This window comes from Pteropus vampyrus, unplaced genomic scaffold (assembly GCF_000151845.1).
Source record: "Pteropus vampyrus isolate Shadow unplaced genomic scaffold, Pvam_2.0 Scaffold18, whole genome shotgun sequence".
NCBI classification, from domain to species: Eukaryota; Metazoa; Chordata; class Mammalia; order Chiroptera; family Pteropodidae; genus Pteropus; species Pteropus vampyrus.
Window position 1 is genome coordinate 5,477,404 of NW_011888799.1, and position 18,303 is coordinate 5,495,706.

The 18,303-nt window shown below is 44.4% G+C and overlaps 1 protein-coding gene across 17 annotated transcripts in view; it reads right to left on the minus strand.

The window, feature by feature from the left end:
- TRERF1 (transcriptional regulating factor 1) overlaps nucleotides 1–18,303 on the minus strand; it is a 210,698-nt gene that overhangs the window by 50,314 nt on the left and 142,081 nt on the right. For all 17 annotated transcript variants that reach the window (XM_023527605.1, XM_023527606.1, XM_023527612.1 and 14 more), the window contains one exon: nucleotides 15,879–15,993. The gene's annotated coding sequence lies outside the window, so the exon portion shown is untranslated. The remainder of the gene's footprint in view (nucleotides 1–15,878; nucleotides 15,994–18,303) is intronic.

Below are 18,303 nucleotides of genomic sequence, written 5' to 3' on the forward strand. Positions count from 1 at the left end.
GGCCTGGATTGGGGCCGAACTACCCTTGTTCCAGTGCATCAAAGTCCCTCTTCTTCCCTCTACAGCCCTACGGGCACCAGGAGACTGAGCACAGTCTGCAAGGAAGATATCTGTCCAAAAGGACTGTCCTTTGAACCAGAAAGAGAGAGAGAAAGAGAGGAAGTTGACTTTGGCCAAGGTCTCTGTAGGACTTGTTTGCTTACAATTCAGAAGGGGTAACACCCTGCTCCCGCCAGAACACCACCTCTTGTTTGAGGAAGAAATCCAAAAAGATTTTCCTTTTTCCGACATCCAGAGACTGTATATACACAATTCCCCAAATGACTTGGCTTAGGTTTTAGGCAAGCCTTCCCCTCGGGTCTGCCGAAACAGCTGAACTTGGGTTCCTCTGGGAGTCTTCTTACTCCAGCTCTCTCCCCAACTCCCAAAAGGAAGCAGAAGCCAAGGCACTTCTCCAAGACGTGGGCTCATGGTTCGTGGTCTCCTTTATAGCAATGATGTTGTTCTAAATGCCTTCTGATTAGTCTTGTAAATAAAGGGTATTTTATAATCCAGTAACCCAACGACCGTGGACAAATTCCGTCAATGACAGTGACTGGAGCCAGAATCTTCCTCCGTGCAGAACAACTGGCTCACTCTTCCTTCTTCAGGGCCCCGCTGCTCCCTGCCCTGGGTTTCAGGCTGACTCTCAGCTGTGGGAGGATTTTCAAGGCTTCCTCCTGGCAGCAAGGAACATTTATTTCTCCATCCTTCAGCCTCACCCTGTGGCATTAACTGCTCCCTCCAAGTCCTAGGAATCAGGAAGAAGCCTGGGAACGTGAAAATGGGGGTGTTTTCTTCCTGTGGACAGTTCACCATCAAGACATGAAGAAAGAAGCTATTTCACTTTCTGGAGGCAAATTATTGGTCCTCACTGTCGTTGCTCTCTCCTCTGGGCTAACAGTTGTCTACCAGGGAATGAACATCGTCTACCCTGTGACCACCACACGCCACTACTTCTCTACTTCCCTCGCTGGCAGAGAGTGTAGATGCTGAGGACTTGGGGAGAGAAAAGAGCACCACAGGAGTCTAGGGTGGCTTCCTGGAGGAGGCAGCCATAGTCGAGTGGGCCTTGTTGATAGAATCTTGGATAGAGTTTTTTAAACCACCCCCTTCCACAAATGGCTTGGATGGGGTAAGGAGATTAGGATTATGGGCACTGACTCTGAATACAGTGCAGTGAGAGAGGTGCTGGAGGTTGACAAGAGGTCTGCAGAGAGAAGACAGGGCAGAGGAGACACCTGCATAATTCACATGTGAGCTCCTGAGTGACCCAAACCCTGACTTCATAACCACAAGTTGCTCCTAAGGAATAGCTACTAGGAGAGTTTCAGGATCAATCAGCAACCGTATTGAAGACCTAATTCGTGCCAGGAGATCTGACCAGGCTATGGCTATTGGCCTCGTGGTCCAGAGACTGGCACCTGTGCCCAGTCTTGTCCTTTATATTCTTTCATACAAACTCACATTGAGGACCTACTGTGCCAGGACTCTGCTGGGGAGAAAAAAAAAACCTCGAACCCTCACGGTCTGGGAGGGGAGTGCTTCCTAAAGACTCCTAGAAATTTCACAAAGAGGTGGCAGAAGAGGGCCTTGAAGAGGGGGGTGAGGTCACTCCAGCCAGGGCCCAGGAGGCACAGCAGGCAGACCCTTGCTGTTAGGGATTCAGGGAGGGTCCAGCCGGAGGTTCTGGACCTGGGCCCACAGGGAGGATCCTACACTTTTGTCCCTGAGGACTTGGGGCTAAAGCCTCATGAATCAGCATTATGACTGCAGCCAAAGAAAGGATCCCTATTCCTGCAGCTGTCCTGGGCAGGGCAGGGTAGGGTAAGGCTGGGAGAATGGGAGATTTTCCTTCCTCTGATGAAGCCCCAGGGAATGTTGGGGGTGAAGACAGAATGGAAGGGGTGGTGGTTGGCAGGTAGGTCTGGCACCCTTGGCCTCATCGGGAGTCAGAGTGAATGATAAACCTAAGAAAACACAAGTCAAGCACCTGAGGGCTTTATTTCTATCACTTGAGCCCCACACCCAGCACCTTGGTTGCTGAGCTGCTAGAGAGCTCCAGCAGGCTGGAGGCACAGACTGGCTTCCTCCACAAGGGGTGATGTGGGGAGGAGTGGCCAGCACTGTAACCTAGGACCACATCTGCCCCACAGACTTTCATACCCAAGGGTTCCAAGTGGGCTACTGTGGTTAGGGGTTCAGTTCCCAAATGAAGCAGCAGGCTTGGCTTGGCCTGTGGCCTTCAAAGACATCAGACTATAAAAAAAACAAATGCCCCTGGACACCCAAGGCCCCAGAGGAAAGGTTAGTGTCTCGGGGGAAACCACCTCCCTCTTCTTTCAGGAAAATAGTTCACAGCTCATTGGTAACAAGTCTGTGATGCTTCCTTGTGTGTAAAATAACCGTACTTTGGTGTTTTTGTGCTTAGGGTGTTGGTCTCTCTTGGCTCTCCTACCTGTGTTTGAGACAGGAGGCACCCTAGGTTGTGACGTGAGAGCCAGCCATACTGAGGCATTCTGTACACAGCGGCAGCAACACAGGACCCATCCTGGGGCAATGCTAGGGCCACCGGGCTCTTCTCTGGTAAGAAAGGGGTTGAGACAAGCTGCCCCATGGCCCTTCTGGCTCAGACGTCTAAGAATTTGGGGGGAATTTTGGGAGTCAAGAAACAAACCAGAGGAACCTCTGGTGTCTGGGGCTAGAGGCTTTCCTAGTAGCACTTCCTAAGTTGCTCCCTCCTCCAGGCCCCTGTTGACTGGGTTCTGGCTTCCTCCTATAGATGATCACCAATCGTGGATCACACCTCTACCTTCCCAGCGGGTGTGAGCTCTCCGACGGCAGTTTTTGCAATCAGAGCAGAGGGACTCCTCATTCAAAGGTCCAGAGGAGCCTCGCCCACCCCAGCGGCACCTTACGCAGACTCCCAGGGCCCACTGGAACCTGCTGAGGTAGTGAAACAAGAGTGAACAGACCGAGGGAGCGAGTTGGGAAGAATCCTGTAAGGGACAAGCGAATGGGAGCTGCTGAGACTAGTTTTGTCAGGAGAGTCTTGTTCCGAAGCACAACATGCCAAATTAAGGAAAACTGTATGCTTGAATTTACAGGCACGTCTTAGAATTCAAGTAGTTTAGAATAAAATTGGAAGTGAACATTCCCTATAACCCCCTCACCTGACATCCTGCTGATCGGAGTTTTGTGCGCGGATGGCGAGAAGACCATATGGGCTGGCTTCCGTCCACCAGATGGTACTGAGAGGCCTCAGGGAACCAAGAAGGTACCCTGTGCTTTTCTGGGTTTGCTCCCTCCTCTGCTAATGTTTTAGATCCCCTCTAGGAAGTCCCTAAGCCTGCCTGGACATGCTCAAGACAGATATTCTATTGGTCATTGGCCCTCCCTTATCTCACTGTCCCAATTTCTTGCCCAAACAATTTCTTTTTGCTGCTCCCAAACCAGAGGACTGAAGTGATGTATCCACCAGGGACCCTTGCAACTGAAACAAAAGGGCAGAACTAGGGCCTCTGGAGCAGGGGGCCTTGGAGAGAGTATGAGGACCAAATCCTAGGCGAAGCTTTTATAGGCGCACACATAACCCTATTTGTTGGAAACATGCCTCTACTAGGCCAGTCACGTTGAGTGTTATTTTCAAACAACCAATACTAGATTTTAAGGTCTATAGGAACAGAATTATGTCTTAATATCTCTGTTTTAAAGTTCTCTCCCTCCCTCTTCCACTGTGCCACGAGTAGTGTTTAGACTGAAGCAGATTCACTTAATGTTTATGAAATGCATCAAACGAGTTTGTCAAACACCAACCCTGTGTGCATGGCTAAAGATCAGGAAGTAAAGGAGCCAATCCCTCTCTCGGAGAGCCAATGTGGACCAAGGTCCCCAACACTGCCAGGCTTCCTCCAGCCCTGTGTGGAGATGGATCACAGTGTGGTGGGTTGCAGCTGGAAGAGCAGCAGGAAAGACTCCCGGCACTATGCTGAGGAGTTGGACTAAGACACTGCTGAGCAAATGGGAAGGAATAATGATGGTGGCTAACACATACTGGGCGCTAACTTCGGGTCAGGCATGGTGCTGAGTCTTTCAAATGCCTCCCACAACAATCACACCAGGAGGGAACACGCATATATCACACTTTACTACCTTGCCAACTTGTGATGAACATTCTCAGATGTGTTCCCTTACAAACCTCTGTGAGAATTTCTTTAGGATATATACCCAGGAATTCCCTTTCTAATAAGTTCGTTACAGCAGAGACCATAAAAAATAAAAATGACACATACAAATGACTTATAGACAAATGTATATACCACAGTATTGTTTGAATAGCCAAAGGTCGAAAACATCCCAACTGCCTATCAATAAGGGATTGGTTAAAAAAAAAATTACAGCATAACCATGTGATGGAATACTATACAGCTGTTAAAAAGTACAAGGAAACTGGTATGGAAAGATTTCCAAGGTTAAAATAGAATATATATATTTTCTCATTATTCACAGTAGTTATATCCTTTAAAGTTGGCACCAACACTGAATTAGCGAACCCTGTACCATTGCTTCTAGGGGAAATAGAAGGTTGGGTTCCTGTAAGCCTCTAGTCATTACATTTTCATCAACCAATCAATACATAATCTTGTTTTATGTGTGTTCCTATTTAAAGACACTTTATTAAATATATATTGTTGATTGATTAACACTGAAGTCGTGGCCAAGAGCACTATCAACTGATGCTGAATAAAGCTTATCTAACACATGTATTTTCTCCATAAGGCACATCACAGTTTTCTTGCACTTAGGCACACTAAACAGCACTTCAGCATTACGCTTGGAGGCCATTGTAAACAGCAAATCATCAACAAAAAGCACAAAAACGCGAAAAAAAGTGGCACTAAATAGACCGTGAGTAGGACACTTATTTGTAGCATGAGAGCTGAAACAAGATGGCAAAACATCACCTTAATCAACCTCTGCTGGGTGTCAGGCAACTCAATTTTTCACTGCTCTGTGCATGTCCACCAATGACTGCAAAAGCGCAATGAGTATTGCTCTTGGGGTTACAAATGAATTTTAGAGAGTAGGAGAATTTGCTAATGTGAAATAAGAGAATAACAAGGATCAACTGTATATCTGTAGTTGCTTGTTACACATAAAGGAAATCTAGAAAGATCCAAGAAACTAGTCATGGTTGTCTACAGGGTGAATGAAAAGATGAATAGGAAGACTTCCTTTTATAACTTCTTATATTTTTCTAAATTATCGAACCATGGGAATCTATTACGTCTTCAAGAAATAAACAGATGTAACAACACAGTGAAAAACCCTGCATGTATGCTTAAAAGTAGTACATTCATGCCTTAAAGTGTTATTTTAACTTAAAACAAAAATATCTTACTATTCTTTTGAGGCAAAGTCCAGGCCTCAATAAATATTTTGTTACAGTGACTGGCTGAGACTCAGGGAATCCTTCATGAAAGATGTTAAGTTTGAACAGGACTTGCAGACTCAGAAGATGGAGAACGGTAGAGAGAGATTTCAAGAAAAGAGACCAGTATTCTGAACACTGTAGCTCTGTAGGTCAGGTGCTCAGAGTGTGTATGGGTGAATGGTTGGGTGAATGGCTGGGTGAATGGCTGAAAAGGTAGGGGAGGCCAACTCGTGAGGGGCCTGGTGTGCTAGCCTGAGCTGTTTGGATGTTTCCCCTGTTGGCAGAGGGATCATTCTCAGTTTTAAGCAGAGGAGTGGAAAGGGGTCCGGAGGGGGCGAGGCCAGCTATGAAGAGATTGTACAATAAATTGGGCATAGGAGAGGGGAGAAGATGGTCAAGGAAATGCTGTGAGGGAGGGGTCAACAGGAATCGATAACCTATCAGAAGTGGTAGGAAGGTAGGCTCTTGGGGTCCCAGATTTCTAATTTCAGTCCTTTCCAGTGTTTAAAGTGAATGAAGAGAAAAGAGGGCAGGGGTAGAGAGGCGAAAGCTTGTTTAGAGGCCAGGAAGCAGAGGGGGTAAATGCCTGCAGCCTCCATTTTTTTCTGTGAAGTGGGGTCAGGGTCACCTGCCGAGACAAAACCTTTTTTGGTTTAGGTTATGGACTTTGGCCTCTTCCCTCTTTTGCAAGCACTGGATGCCATGTGGTTCCCAGACGTCAGGTTCACACCTGGGAAGATGGGGAGCACTGTGAAAGCTCAGTTCTACTTTGAGACCCAGAACAGGAGCAGTCACTGAGGCAGCTGGACCAAGGGCTCCAAGGCTCAGAGAGGTTTGTGAGGCCCCTGACAATAGGCAGAGCCATGAGGAAAAATGCCTGGAGAGCAAGTTAGAGTGGGCCCTGGACTCAGTCCACTTGTCTTTATTATAACACTTAGCATACCATTCCCAACTGTTTTATCTGCCTCCACCATCAGACTGGGATCTCTTCTAAGGAATGCCTCATCAATTCTGTCTTCAGGTGTCAGTGGAAACAGGGCACCCAGTAGGTGCTAAGGAAAGGAGAGAGGAAGAGAGGGAGGGGAGACCTTTTGCTTCCAAAGGTGGAGAAGATCCCCTAAATTCCCAATGGAAGCCAACTTCCCACTCCCTCCTTGAAAAGCTGACCATCTCCTGAGGCTAACCTTCCACAGGAACTGCTTTTGATGAGGGTCGCTGGACCCTCTCGGTCACTTTAAATCATCCAAGTGCGCGTGCACACACAAACACTTACACACAAATCTCCTCCCCACCCACCCCTGGAACATGATTTGTGGTGATGGTGTATTGACAACATACCCACCAGCTGTCAGTTCAACATGTCTAAATATTGTGTTCCATCACCTACAACATCAATTTTTTCTAATTAAAAAAAAAAAAAGGATTAAGTGGCAATCCCACTCACAGCAAAGAGGGAAGATGAAAAAAAAAAAAGGCACAGGTTAAAAAAAAAACAGATTTTTTTCTCCCTCTCTTTTCCTTCCCTTTCCATTTTTGAACAGAAGAGTAAACAGCTTGTGGCTCCATCTTTTTAACAAACAGCCCTGGGATGAGGAGGTAAATGCTGAAATATAGGGGACCACGAGGTGTGTCTGCCTGATGTCAGTGAAACTCAGAACAGACCAGTACCCTGGGCCACAGCCAGGAACCCTCTGGCCCAATGTGGAGTCTTTGATAGGGACATTGAGGAGTTCACCGGAGGGTGTGCATGTCCTCATGGCCAACAGGAACATTCTGGAAAGCACTGTACAAAGCATAGGCATACACTATTTTATTTTGTCCCCACTAAAAACCTGGGAGGTCAGAATTACTTTCTTTATTTGAAAATAGATGAAGAAGTTCACATGTAGGGGATGACCTGCCCAAGGCCACACAATTAGTGACAAAGGGCTAGGCCTCCAACCTTCTGATGCCAGGATGAGGTTTCCTCTAATATTCCACAGCGCCCCTGGTTCACCCACTGTAGATCTGATTAGCATGATGCCACTTCTCCCTTGATAGATCCCACCAGCTCTATCCTTGACTTCTGAAGGGTCGACAAGAGCTAGTTTATACCACAGTATAAACATGTCACGGGAATCTGGCCAACAGCTCCTAGCAACCTACAACCCTCTAGCATATAGCCATGAACTTGGAAGTATGAAAAAGAAATTGATGCACTTCACACCAAAAAACCTTTCTATTTCTAAGCTTCAAAGAGTAAGCTCCAGCTACCTGGAAAACATTTTTACTTAACAAGAACTTCTCACTGAAGATAAACAAATTGGTTATGTGGCAGGCATGATCCTCACAGAAGTACCAAGATCACTGGTTCTGGAGTCAGAAGACCAGAGTTCGAATCTTAATCTTCCACTGGCAAAGTGAGGGCCCGGCAGGCCAATCTAGTTTTTTTTTTCTTTGGTGCCTTGGTTTTGACATCTATAAAAGAAGAATAACAGTACCTATTGGTCAAGGTTTTTTGTGAAGATTAAACAGACATGCGACCTGTGTGGCATCCAGTGAGAACTCACGGAGGCTCACTACCCGGGGTGGAGCTTCTGTTGCTTTGTTTTGACTTGGGTTTACATCAGGCTCAATGACTCAGTTGTGATTGAATCAGTTTGGTTATATTTGTTTCCTGGGCAACCTTCAGCCCAACCTTTGTTTCAATTAGCGGAATGGTGCTTAGGGACAGGAACTACCAGAAGTGGACACAGGGAGGAAGAGAGAAAAACCGTCTGCTGGAAAATCTCAGTAGTCTGGGCTATTTGGGGTAGGAACCAACAACTTTACTTGCCCTGACACCCCCTGAAAGCACCACTGTATCAGGGTACATTCATGTGTATCCATGATGAAAATCCAGAGACATCGTGGAAAGGCTAAAGTGCATTTAGAAATAAACAGAAGAGTGTAGATGCTCACATGACTTGCTCATAGTTGAAGAAAGCTTTCTGGGGTAGGCAGGTCTCTGCAAAAGAGGTCTATGGTTCCCCAGGGGTCAGTGTGATTCAGGTGGTGCCTACAAAGGACTCTGAGTGTGGTCACGCATCAGGCCAAGTTGTCAAGCATGGTTACTGGTAATGAAGGAGTGTTCTGCTCTCTGAGGCCTAGCTCTCAAGCAGAGTTAAGACCAGGAGAGGAAAAGAGAAGTCGTTATTTAATGGCCATCTAAAGCTTAAAAATATCTTTGGTTATCATTAAAGAAAAAAGTTTAAAGGGGTGTGCCCCGGTTACCCGGAAAGAGTCATTTCATTCCCTCTATGACACCAGATAAGGTGACAGTCTACTTCCTTTCCTGTTTCAAGGGGGCCCCCAGCTCTCAGATTCTAGGAAACTGGCAGTAATTCTGTCCATATCTGCCTCTCAGCCTGTTGAAACAATGGCCCCCTTTAAGGAAATTGGGACACACTGTCTGGCAGGGCTGTCCCAGGAAGGCGGGCCTGGGGTGGCCTTGGTGGCCCACATCTGCTCCTTGATCTCATGGGCAAATGAGATCATTCCTGCTGGAAGCTCCTAACTCCCTCAGAGTTCATGTCAGCCTTGCAGATGTTGGAGAAGAAAAAATGAGGCCAACAAACCCTTAACATTTTGGAGGTACTCTCACATACCCATTGTTTTTCTGTGAGGCAGCTCCAGCACAGATTATATTCCCATTTTGAGCTAAGCTATGGATGTTCCAAGGAAGAAAGAGATTTCTAAAGAATATCATGTACCTGTAAGAAGCAAACCTGAGAAGGATGAGAGACGGAGGCCTCTGGTTCCAGGCCAAAGAGCCCCCGGTAACCACAAAACCACTGCCACTAAAATGAGACCAGAGCCTCCACGTGACTTGAGTTTCTCCAAACATACAAAGAAGGCATCATAGAAGTGCAAAGAAACAAATCCCTATTTATTTCTATTCCATCATTACAAATGTCACAGCCTTCTCTGAATAGCTCTCATTTTGTTCTCCTTGTTCCTTCCACTCTTGGTCTTCTGGACCTAAACCAAGTCTCCCCCTGTCTTCTTGGTTGTGTGCACACAGATTATCTCCCTCCTCATGGGACACTCACAGGAAATTTAAACATTCTCAGATGGGGTTCTTTAAGCCCACTTCCCCTGCCTTCCACCCCCACCCCCCACTCGGTTGCTGTGTATTCAGGAAATGCAAACCCAATATAGAGATAACTCGGACCAAACAGAAAATGAGACCGGTCCTGTGACCTTGTTGGGCAAATGACTTCCCCTCTCTACACCTCAGACTCAGCTTCTGCAGAATGAGGAATTTGGACCCGATGGGCTGCAAGGAGGTCCCTCCGGCTCTGACCTCCGAAGGGTCAGCTGGATGAACCTTCCCAGACCCTGCCTGGCTCAGGGACACCCAACAATCCTGAGCCAGGATATCGAGGCAGTAGAGTTTTCCATCACTGACACTTGATCCCAACCTAGTGTGCGGGGGCAGTGCTGGGAGTACGCACACCTGGATTTCAGTCTCAGTTCTGCCATCTTTGGAAAAATGGAAAGGACTGAGTGCGGGAGCTTGTCAGAGCAGCCTTAAGCTCCAGCTATTATGTTTTAATTTTTTTTTAAATAGAGTAACATATATGACTAGTATAATAAAGATTTTTAAACTATTTTTAGAAGAGAGACCACCCAACAGTGAGAAAGAGCTGATGGTGAAGACTCAGTTTAAAATGTATTCCCATGGGCTTTTATGTGACTGTGCACATATATGAGCCCTTTGCCTGGGTGCCTCCTATCTCTATACCTACAATAACCCCAGCTCCCCAAACTCCTCAGATAGGTCCAGGCACGAAAGAACCAGAACAACTTCCTGGTTCTGGAAATGGTCCCCACATCTGCATCTAGGACAACTCCTTGTTTCACTGTGCAGGGCTTGGCCAACTAGAACTCCACCTGGAGTGTCACTGATGAAGAATATTTAATCTACCAATTGAGCTCCCCATAGGCCAGGCCAGTGGATGGTGTAAGTAATCAATCTTGGCTCACAGCTCTGAGTAACTAAAATGGAGGAGAGACAGGAAGCATGAATCATCATCAGGAGAGAGGCAGTTAATAGACTTTGAGGTTTGTAGGCGGAGGGGGGCGGTGGTGGAATAGGGTGGGGTTGGGCCTGGCCCCTCAGCTGGGTGTAGCGTACCCAAGACATTATCTTGGGAGCTGTGGAGAAGAAAGAAGCCCCTCCCTAATTCCAGCAACATCCACACTCAAGCTCCTAGAAACCCTCAAACGGCTAGATATTTGAGCAACATTTGGAAAAAGAAGACAAGTAGCTGACTCCAAATAATTGTTTTGTAATCATGGACAATTTTTGAAGAAAGTTGCCAATCCCCGTTTTACAAAAGTGAATCAATGGCCTGGGGTGAACTGAAGCATTTGTTAGAGAGACAGAACAAATGCAAACCTGCTCAAGACTACCACGCTCATGGGCCATAATTGATCAAACCCACTTGCGAAACCCAGCAACACACAGCCAAACATTAAATGCAGGACTTCTCAAGGTTTCTGATACGCTAACTTAGGTGACTCTCCAAGCGAGGCCATAGGCCATCTGTGGAACTGGAAGCAGCACACTGAGTCTCACTGGCTCACGAGAAGGCCTGTCTCTCTATACCTCAGTTCACACCACTTCTACATCCAGGAGGTACCCGGGTCCTTTTCAGCCACCTCACCCTACCTGCCCCATAGGGCCAGCTCAAATCTACCTCCTCCAGCCTTCCCTGACCGTTCGAGGGCACAATGCCGTTCCTGGGAACCCACTCTCAATACCTGACACTTAATCTTATGAAGATGGTTTATCTTTTGTGCGTTTTTTGGTCATAAAGTCTTTTTAAGTTAATAGACTTTATTTTTTAAAGTAGTTTTAGTGTTACAGCAACTCTATGCATTTTTTATGCCACTCGCCCACTGTACAAAGCCAGAGTACTACAAATAGCAGGTGCTGAAAAGAGTTGTTGCCTGATAGATATCAAATCAGGAAGTGATACAAATCTGAGAGTGATATAAAGCCACTTACTAGAAGGGAGTCTGTGAAATAAAAAGTGTCACATTAGCTTTAAGAGCAGAAGTAAAATGGACAGTGAAGACCACCTCTCCCATCCCTGCTGGACATATGTCCAGCAGAGCGGTTGTGCCATTCCCTTGACCTAGGGGCACCACAAGGGTAAACTCCCCAATGAGTAGTGTCATGAGGCTCCAGCCCTCTCATGGCTCTGTGACAGAGGACACACCTCAGAGGGAGAGGCTGAGATGCTAGGGGTGCCCCAGAGCCAGAACCGATGCAAACACTGGCCAGACCAGTGTGTTCTGTTTTCCCTCATATTATTTTTCATAACACTCCAGTTTGAAGAACATAATAGTGAGGCTGTGAATTCCATATTGACCCTAGATTTCTGCCTCCATTTTCATCACATTACATAAACCAGCCTTGTCAATGTCAAAGCATCACTGAACAAGAGCACGGGCCTCAGTGAAGTCTGTTCTCAGTCATAACATTAACTACCAAGGCCTGAGTGCTTACAACGCTCCAAGCTTGTGTTATAATCTCTCTGTACATTGTCTCATTTATTCCCTGAATAGCTCCATCTGTGTTACAGATGAAGAAACCGAAGCGCAGAGAGACTAAGCCAGTGAGTGATAGAGCTAGGTTCAAACTCAGACTGCACCCAGAGTCCAAAGTCTCATAACACTGTGCTCTGAGGCCTCCTCTCTGATGAAGGGGCACGCTACAAGACACAAAAACCAACAGCAGAAAGGATGGGGTGGAGAAGGAGGAAGAAGCATAGGGAAGAGAAGAAAGGGAGAAAAAGGAGAGAGTAGCATGAGGACAAGAGGAAGCTGGGGTCTGGAGGAGGTGCGCATGGGATCTGGCTGTGGGTCCAGGAGGACTTTGCGGAATGGGAATGAAGCAGGAAAGTTGCTGGTGACCGCCAGAGAAATGAGCCGCAAAATATGCAGAAGCCATTTCCTCTCTCAAGGAAGATAAACAATAGATTCATAAACAATTTTACAAAGTTGTCCAGCTATTTAAAGTGTTCTGGTAAGAGCTCACATCCTTTGTGAGCATAAAGCTAATCGTGCCCCCCCACACCCCAAAATGGCCAACAGTTATTTTGGGATAAAAGAAGGTGAGGAAAAGGGATAAATGAGGAACACACTCTTTCCTGGTCCATTGCCTGCTAAGCCCTGTGACTGTAGCCAGTTACGTGTCCTCTCTGAGCCTTGGTTCACTCTTCTGTGAACAAGGAATAGTCATTCCTGCCCCACATGGCTATGGTGAGGAAAGAACATACACTTTAAGCCAGATACCCTACTTGACCTTGTCAATTTAAGCAATTAACATGCTGAATAAAATTTAAAATATAAAAATTGTATACATAATGCTGAGCTGGTACAAATGGAAGAATTCTTCAAAGACCCAAAATGGACCACAATCAGGAAACTTGGGAGGTGATCTAGCAGCAAAGCTGGCTGTCACCCGTAGTGTTCTTGCTGAACACTTGAGATTGTAGGTTTCCCCGTGGCAGCTGCACAGGGTTCAGGAAACAGGAGAAAAAGCCTAGTCCCTCTATAAAGATGGGATTCTAAAAGGCTCCACCCTCAGTGAATGAGAAATAAAAGCACAACACAGAAGGGAACTGCAAGGAAATCCGGCCTTGGGCTGGGTAGAATGGGAGGAAAATCTTTCCTGAAAATTCGTAATCAAATGCTGGACATCACACAGGTTTACAGTTTGAATTCAGGCTACTTATGTAGACAGAAAAACCTTCGGGAGAAAATTAAAGTGATTTTTGGTTGGTGGCGTCCCCTAGAAATCTAGCAAAAGTTAATGTAAATCCTCTCTGGAAAAATCAACTGTCAACCCATACCTCAAAAAATTCTCAAAGATAAAGTTACAACAGAAATGAGCAGATCACAGAAGACAACAAGAACAGGAATCAAGGCACTGTGAGTACTAGCCAGCAGAAACAACAGACGGCAGAATCAGACCTGCAAAGATTTCACATTCTGGAATAACCAGACATAAAATTCTACAATTTCTAAATAGCTACTTCGATATATTAAAGAAATAGAAAAAGAAATTTGCAAGTATGAGCAAGAAATAAAAAACTAGAAAACTGCCAAGCAGATTTAAAAAACAATGGACCAGAACTTCTAGAAATGATAAATAAAGAAACTGAAAGCAAAAAAATTCAATGGATAGATTAGACAGCATTTGAGATACAGAATAAATTAAATGGAAGACAGATTTGAAGAAATTATTCAGAGTTCACAGAGAGATGAAAAGATTAAAAATATGAAATAGAGGTTAAGAGATACAGAGAACAGAATGAGAAGCTCTACCATAACTCAACCGTAGCTCCAGAAGGAGATACTACAGAAAATGGGAAAGACATCATACTCAAAGAAATAAAAGGTGAGACTTTTTCAAAATTGTTGAAAGATACTCATTTTTAGCTCTAGGAATCCCAATGAAATCCATGTGGAATAAAGACAGAGAAATTTACACCTAGTTACGAGACAATGAAGCTGCAGAACACCAAAGAAAACAATATATTTAACATAACCAGAGAGAAATGCAGGTCACTTATAAATGAACAGCAATTAGAGAGCCAACTTTTCAACACTAACATACACAGCAAAAGGCGGTGGATTAACGGCTTCAATGACCTAAGAAAATATCCAGTAAAGGTATCTTTCAAAACTGAGAGCAAAATAAGATATTTTCAAGCCAACAAAAACCAAAAACCAAACCAAACGAGAAAAAACTTGAAGTTTTACCACCAAGAGACTCTCAGTAAAGGATAATGCTAAAGGATTTACTTTAGGTGAAAGAAAAATGATCTCGGATTCATGAAAGAATAGTGAGAAAAGATCTTGATAAGTATGCGGGTAAATCTATACAAACACTGTATGAAACAATCTCTAACCAGTAGGGACAAAACAGGGTAGAACAAAAACACAGGATAATGACTATATATAAATAGGAAGAGGCAGTGGTTAGAATTAAACCAGTTTATGGTTCTTATACTATTTGAGAGGAAGGTAAAGACACTGATTAATTTTAGACTTTGTTAAATATGAGTATGCCTGTTAAAATAGCTGGGGTAACCACTGCAAGAACAGATGTAATTTTCAAATAAAGACGGAAAATGGAATGAGGGAGGAAACACTCCAACCAAAAAGAAAGAGCAGAAAAAATGGAAAGTCTATAAAGATGGTAGAAACAAATCACAATTCATCAATAAGATATACTTATCCTAAATATTTATGCACCAAATAGCACTGCCTTAGAATACACAGAGCAAACATTTCACCACTGTGGGAGAGAAACTGACAAATCTAGTGGGAGATTTTTAACATATTTTTCTCAATAACTGATAGATAATTCAGACGAAAACAGAAAAGCACCTATTGTAGATGATTTGAACAGCACAATGAACTATCTTATATTGGTGCTCATATATAGAAAACTATATCCAATAATTAGAGAATATACATCCTTTTTACTCCTAAAATAGTTAAGGAAAAAAAGTGTAAAAAGATAAAATATGAGAAAGGAACACACAGAAGTGGTTCAATGCTTATTTCGAATTCTAAGGATCCAAACCTATTTTGTCTTAAAAAAAAGAGAATCTATCTTTCTTGTTCACTGACATATCTCTAGAGTCTAGCACAATGACGGGCACAAGTTGAGTGAGCAACTAGAGGTAATGAAGTACTTTCCAACATGGAAGAGAACAAGAGGACAAGGTGAGTGGTGCCAGTTTCTAGGGAGAATTCATACAGAAAAGAAAAGCAGAGCCATGATGATCGTCTTCAAATCCAAAGAGTCATGTGGAAGAATTTTCGAAAACCCAGTCTTTGTGGTTCCACATGACAGAGCAGTGAAGAGCAGACAGAAATCCCAGAGAGGAAGAATTTGTCCCAATATTAAGAAGAATTTTCTAATAACTCGCTGTGCAGTATTGGCTCGGAATTGCCCTGGCAGATCCTCGAAGGCCCCTTATGACCCTGTGGGGGACAAGAGTTTCTGTCCAGGATCTCAGACAACAGAATTCCATCCTATTCCAAATATTTCTTCACCCCAAATTCCCTGGATCTCCAGTCCCTAAAAGATCTGCCCAAGGTCCCAGATTCAGGAGGTGGGAAAAGAATAGTGAGAGCTCAGTCTCCAGGAACTCAATTCAGTGTCCTATCTGCTCCACCATTGGCCTCTCCATTAACCAAAATGAGCACATTTTCCTTATCAGCTGACACACACTAAGTTCACCCATGTCCCAGGAAACCCCACTTTTCCAGCACATGGCGAGGGATTACGAAAGCAAATAGAACTAGTTAAAATGAAAATTCCTAAAACCTTCCAAGAGAAGGAAAGCAAGCTCACCTTGATCTCCGCAGCAGATGGTTGAGTTGGGGGCCTGGCTCTGGGGGCTCCTCCTGCAGCTGGCCGGTCATGCTGCTCTCATGCTGCTGGGCAGGTGGGAAAAGGAGACCTGGTTCTGTGGGAAAAAGAGAAGGAAAGGTCACTTCTTCATCGTTTGCTCCTAGCTTTCCATCACCAGCCTGTAGATGACACTATCCAGAAGCCCTGGGAGTTCCTGGGGCTGGCCTCACCCACTCTCATGCCATTGGGGAGCAGGCAGGCATGTACTGGATGAACGTTTCCCACGCCCTCCCATGTGCCAGGCAAGGCTCTAAGGAATGAGGCTGCAGGATGAACTAAACGCAGTCCCTGCTCTCAAGAAACAGTCTAGCAGGAGAGAGAGAAAGAAAGAGAGATGAGAGAGACACGTATACATTTCATTAGAATATAATGTGGCAACTGCTGTGCTTTCCCCAAATCCATTCACCAGCCTACCTGTCCCACAGGGGAGCATAGGCAGCTTACAAGCGCTATAGCACGGGGCTTCTCAAACTACTATAGTTGAGATGAAGGACCAGTTGTCTTTAATTTCCAATCCATCGTGATTGAACACTTCTATAAAATATAATAAAAATGAACTGCTAGAAAAATGAAATGAAAAAATGTTCATACAAACTACAAGCCTACTTTTTACAGATTACTCTGTCAAATGGGTATGAAAGTTTCTAAGTGCTTTCTCTCTAATTCTGCGCTTATATCATGGACCGGTAAACAGTTTGCAGATCAGCATCATCCCACGAACCACAGTTGAGTAGCACTGCTATAGTAAAAGCTTATAGAATGCAACTCTCCTAAGATGTCTGGCTGACCTCTTGGTTCTGAGAGTTCAGCAAGTTTCTCTCCAAGGAAGGAGAGCCATTGCAAGGACTTTGGAAAAGTGTGGCTTTGGGGTGTTTGGACAGAGACAGTGTCAGGTAATAGAGCAGGATGCTCATGGAACCTGGTCAAAAGTTGTGCCTGGAGCCCTGCCCTGCTCCATGAACTTCCAACCCTAACTCATGGCAACCCCAGCAGAAGCTACCGCCCTGAATGAGAACAAAGTGTCATCTATTAAAATGGAAAGGGACATTTCAGAAAATAAATCATTTCCAAAATGTCAAGAGGGCTGCTGGTGTTCATTCCTACTATTTAATGCTATAAAAATGATTTTTTTTTTTTTTAAATTGAGAAATCCTTTGTCTGTGACAGTCAGCTCCAAAAAAAGCCTTTAAGTGCCTATTGCCTTAATACTTTAGGGAGAGATTACAAGTCATTTTCATCCATTTGAATGTTTAAGAGAAAGTGCTCATTCCTCTAAACTCTCAGCTTTTAAGTAGTGCTTATTTTAAACTTTACAAGAAGATAACTCTGCAGAAGAAAAATTCTTTTCCAAATCTTTTTTTTTTTTTAAATGCAAACACATATACACTCTTACTCCCTGCTTCAAATGCTAAATCATCTTCAATTTGGGAGTTTGTTGCTCATGAAATTCTAGCGATAAGCACATCATAAACATTCCTAGAGGAAGGGAATGCTTTTGAAGCCATACTTGTGATGTTATAAAGATTGTATATCATTATCTCTGAATGTTGACGAAGAGAAGGTTATGGAAATAACTATTTATGTACAAATAAGTCAATATAGTAACTGGCAACCTACATGGCAGATAGTGGCATGGGGTGGGAAGCAGGAATGTACTTCCCTCAGCCTCCATGAATAAATGTGCTATCCTTACTCTCAACATGGGAAAGTAATACTCCAAGTTCCCCAAGGCTACGTGAGTCTTTGGAACTAGCCTGTGCAAAGGTTCTGTGACGAGAAGCAGCATGGTCTGTTCTAGCTATGAAAGGAGGCTCTAACAAGGATCCAGTAGGTTCTTGACCTTACACCATGCTTCCATCACGGTCGTATTCAAAGCAAGCATTAAAAATGTGCAGGTTTTTCAAGAAGTGCCCAAGAAGTTACCAGGAAAATAGGCACATATCTTTTAAATTCTCCCTCATCCTAGGCTGGAAAGAGGCATCCAAAAAAAGAGGCCATCTTGTCCCCCTCCTATTTTATAACAAGTTTTAGGACTCATCTATTTTCTCTCCAACAGTGGTAATTTGGCTAAATCTAATCTGGCCCCAGTGGTAAAAATTAGTTGGTTAATTCTGACGTAAGACTGACAATGAGTGTGGTTTTGGGGATGTGGACAAGTATTAAAATTATTGCTGGAGAAGCCTCATGGTGGATGTTACTTTACAAAGATCATACAATTTCAAGTACAGAATATGAGCTTTGGGACCAAGCAGACCTGGGTTCAAATCTGGCCTTATCCCTCATGGACCATTTGGCCTTGTTCTTCTGTAAAATAGGGTTAGCAATGCCTTCCCTACAGTGGTCCTAGGGATATCAGCAAGCATGT